The sequence below is a fragment of the Populus euphratica genome, unplaced genomic scaffold (genome assembly GCF_000495115.2).
Source record: "Populus euphratica unplaced genomic scaffold, PopEup_1.0 scaffold242.1, whole genome shotgun sequence".
NCBI lineage: Eukaryota > Viridiplantae > Streptophyta > Magnoliopsida > Malpighiales > Salicaceae > Populus > Populus euphratica.
In genome coordinates, this window is record NW_011500033.1 from 473,836 (window position 1) to 479,134 (window position 5,299).

Genomic DNA, 5,299 nt, shown 5'->3' on the forward strand with positions numbered 1-5,299 from the left:
AGAGAAAATTCATATATATATATATATATATATATATATAGACACACACACACACAGAACTCACTGGTACGTAGAAAGATTGTATATATATATGACCATCAACACTGGTATGGGTTATCATAACCCAGAAATAATTCGACTGTAAGTGTTAGAGGAATTATTTGGCATGTTATGACTATATATTTGAAGATACTACAGTTATAGTGTCTTCAAATAGCATCTTCAAATTGCCAACTATTAAATATTTTTATTGTTATATGTTATATAGCAGTAACTTATCTTATCATTTAGCATCATTTAGCATGCAGTTTAACTAATTATCTTATAATTATGTTAGTTATTAATATCATTTACAATTATGAATAAAAAAATATTATTATTCTTAAAAGAAAAATAAATACTTTCCACTTCTTAGTGATAGAAGTTTAACATAAAGAAAAGGAAAAGCTCATTGTTTTCATTTTATTTAAAGTGTTATATAATACATGTTTGTTACAGAGATAATAAAGAATGAAATCTTATCCTGTGTAGCTCATAGATACAACCATATTTGCATTTAAACTATTCAAATCAACTAACAATAGAGTACTTGTTATCTAATATCCCTCCTCAAGATAAGCCACGATAAGAGAGGCCAATCTTGGTTTTGAGAGATTAAAACTTTGAATAGGGCAATGATTTTATAAGCGCGTAAACAAGTTAATCATTGGATGAAACATGAGACACACGCAAAGAACCTGTATAGGCTTGAACCTGAATAAAATGAAAGTCTATTACAACATGTTTTATTCTTGAATGAAACATTGGATTATAACATAGTTAAGTAGCTCCAATATTGTCGCAATAGACTAAGAGCATGAGGTAAATCAATTCCAAGATCAGTAAAAAGATAATAAAGCCATTTGAATTCAGCTACAATAGCTGTTACAGATTGATATTTAGCTTTTATAGAAGAACATGTGATTAGTACTTAATAGTGTATTTTTATTAAGTTTTTATATTATCATTTTGCACTTAAAGTATCAATAATTTCTTAACTAAAGCATATTTTATAATAACATATCTAATAAATATAAAATACCTTTAATTTATGGTAAATATTATCTTAAATGTAGGCCTATCACATAAATAAAAGGATTGATTGATGAGTTTAACTACTAAAATTGAGAAGATAAAGAGAGGGCTAAGCTTAGAAAAGAGATGCTGGTTCAGTCTAAACTAGAACACTATTCAGTCATTAGGTCATATTTGAAGCTGTAGATCTTGGATTTTAGTTTAGTCAAATCAGTCATTACTCTTCATAGTAGTAAGGTTGTTGAAAAACTCACTCTTGAACCTTATAAGAAAGATGATGAGTTAATCTCTAAGAGTAGAATTTAAACATTGCAAAGAAAAGACTGATTTCCCACCAGCACTTCCATTTCTTCATGTAATGACCAAACAAAAAAAAGTTAATCACAACTCTAAAATCTTTAAAACTTTCAAACATGTAAGAATTAATATACTTTTGTTGGATACTATTAAATAGGTACCTTCTTATACTAAATTTTTGAAAGATCTGTGCATTGTGAAGAGAAAACTGAATATGAAAATGAAAGCCTTTTTAGCCGAACAAGTATGTATCATTCTTTAAAATAATAATACTTTGAAATATAAAGACCCTGGTTGTTCAATAATTTTTTGCTTTATTGGAGAACATAAAATTAAAAGAGATTTACTTGATCTTGGAGCTAGTATGAATTTACTTCCATATTCAGTTTTTTAAAGTGTAACTTTCTTACTTATTAATAGATTTGTAAAAGTAACTAGAGGAATAGTTGAGGATGTATTAGTACAAGTTGATAAATTCATTTATCTTGTGGATTTTATTATCTTGGACATACAACCTATTGAAGCATGTAATTCATTTCCTGTTATGTTAGGACGTCCATTTCTTATAAGTTCTAATACATTGATTAATTGTAAAAATTGATTAATGAAGCTATGATTTAAAAACATGACATTAAAGATGAATATTTTTAACATTTGCAAGTAACCTAGAGATGATAATGATTTATAGGAAGTAGATAATATTAAAGAATCAGTTTATAATCAATTTGAATCTACCTTGAGTAAAACTAAGTTTGATGGATCTAAAGAATTACAAATAATTTATTCTCAAGAAGAAATCGAGGATAAGAAAGGCATCAAAAATATTAATATGGATCTTATATCAAAATTGACAATAGATTCGATATTTGACATCCCACCAATCGATAATTACCTTCCTGATGAATCCTTCCTTTCTCTTAGTCCAATGCCTTAATTTGCTAAAAATATTAATTTTCTTACTTCATGATTTTTATTAGCTCACTAAAGTACCGAAAACAAAGGAAAGTTTTTGAATGAAGTAAAGAACTTTTATTAGGATGACCTTTTATTGGGATGACCTTTACTTATTCAAATATTATCCTAATCAAATATTTCGAAGATGCATTTAGAACAATGAGGTAAGTAGTATCATTAAACTTTGTCATTTTGAGGCATGTGAGAGTCATTTCTCATTAAAGAAGACCACCGTAAAAATCTTACAATGTGGATTTTATTGGCCTACCATGTTCAAAGACACATATATATTCTACAAAGCTTGTGAAAAATATCAAAAGTCAGGATTTATTTCAAAACATAAAGAGTTTGTAGATAATCTTCTACTGACTTTTGGGACATATCCTAGTAGTAATATGCAGTGTGCATTTCATGACTTATGACCCCATTTTCATAAAGAATATACTCAGTATAGTCTTGGAAATCTGATTTAAAAACACTGTATTTGCCAGTTTTTAAAAAGACTGGATGGGAAGCTTATCCCCGACTCATTGAGGGCATATAAGCCATTCTTGGATGTAAAATCAAGGAAAGATATGAGCCACAATCGCAACTACCTATACATACATACATACATACATACATATATATATATATATATATATGCTTTTTCAAAAAAATAATAATAAATAAATAAATAGAGAGAGAGAGAGAGAGAAACTCCAACTAGCCTACCTATAAGTGATATGATTGTATTTTTAATTTCTCATCTATAAAATTTTCTCTTCCTTCCTGTCATTTCTACTTAACCCATATATTAAACAGATATAGAAGTGTATAGAAATTGTAGGTTCCTCAAGTCATCATATAAAAAATGTTTATATTTTCTTTGGATCTAGTCTTGGAAAAAAAAAGAGTTTTTAGAATCAGTAAATAATCTTGATCAGATGTTAGCTAAGAGAAGATTCATTTAGTGTATAAGGGAGGCAACCTTGGGTTAATAGGGGGTGATAACTGTATTTTTAGGAGGTAGTTAAGTTTTGGGAGTCATCCCTCAAGCTTTACTAAAAGGGATATCATTGAAAAAATAATTGGAAAGGAACTACAGATCTTTACAATGTCTGATTGAATGAATATAATGTTTGATCATGCTAATGCCTTCATTGCCTTATCAGGTGGTCTGGGTACATTAAAGAAGATCTTTTATATTTTCTATTGAAGCCAAATGCACATTCACTATAAACTCATAAGTCTCTCAAATGTTAATGGTTTTTACGATAATTTATTATCTTTTCTTAATTAAGCTGCAGAACAACAATTTCTAACATTTTCTGTATGACAAATCATAATCTCTGCTATTGCTACTGAACAATTGATTGACCAACTATAACTTTTCATTCCTGTAATTGATCCATCAATGAGTCGCATAAATTGGTCAACTAAGAAAGCTGTAAAAAGCTTAGATTGGATTTAAGCCTTCTTTTGTGAAACTTTGTGTCTTTTAATTTTATTAATAGCATTATATTTTGTTTTTTTATTTCTTATATTTTTTTAAATATGTTTCAGGTTTGTCATTATCAGCTATTTCAGGTGATGTCTTCTATACCATATCTTTCTACCTTATGATATTGAGAACAATGTTTTATTTTAGTTGGAGGGAGAGGATAGTAGCTGACAAAAAAAAAAAACTTGACATGACTAAAATATTGATGTCTTCTCCTAAGTATAAGAGTGTTGAAGTAATAAATAACCCAACAAGATTAGGGTCGAACCACAGGGAGGTTAATTGTATAAATTATAGATAACATAATAATAATAATAATAATAATAGTGGTGGTGGTGGTGGTGGTTTAAAGAAAACTTTGAGATATAAGATTAATATTACGATTAAACAATGATAAAAACAATTGTCAATGTTAGAAGTTCCACTAATGGTATTTCAAACAAATATGGTATAAACTCTTTTTATTACTCAACTGAAAACCACACACAAAAAAGGTTCTAATCGGATGCGTTGTCATTAATAGCTCATTATAAAGAGAAGGCTAAATTTAGAAAAGAGATGCTCATTTAGTACAAACGAGAACACCATTCAGTTATAAGATCATAATTGGAGCTATAGAACTTGAATTTAAATCTACTTTATATGGATGGAAAGCTAATACATAAACCTAAAACATTTATGAAGAGTCCAAGATTCAAAAAGACCGTTTTCAAATTCAAATTGTAGCAACAACAGAGAAGTCTAAATCTGTCCTACAGCTCAAATATTGTTCAGTGTTCAGCCCATATCTCGAGTTCTAGAAGTCCAACTACATTTATTCTTTTTTTGTTGGAAAGTTAAGGCAATTTCCAAGAACTTTCATGAAGACGATCTAGTCAAATTCTGATGTTAGCAATGATATTTTGTTAAAAAAAAAAAGATAAAGATTATCACCAAGTTGAGATGTGGCCACCCACTTAACAATTAGTCATCAAATCAATAGTTCCAAATTTTGGCCTATAAAAGAAGGAATTTATCATAAATTTAGGCATATTAGTTTCCATATCAAGATCCTGTTCTTACACTTTCTCTTTATATTTTTTTAATGCTTAAATTTTGCTTTCATTAATCTCTCATGCTTTTCATTTTCTTTCTTTTACTTAGTTAACATATATCTTATTTATATTCTTATCTTGTTTATTTATGTTTCTCTTTTTTATTATGTTTAGTTAAGTTTATTATATTAAGGTGAAAAGGTAACACTAATAGTGTAAGAATAAGTATGGTATAAACTCAATATGGACCTTAATATTTGATATTAACATATTTTATATTTGTTATCTTAGTCACTATTAATACTTTGATTGTTAAATGATTAATCTAGATTTATATTGTATAATCCTTGGTACAACAAATACTTGGCAGTTTCATAGCCCAACTGTATGGTATAACTAACACATGTATTATGAAAGGAACTTGATTTATAGTTAACATAAGTTATAATCATGAATA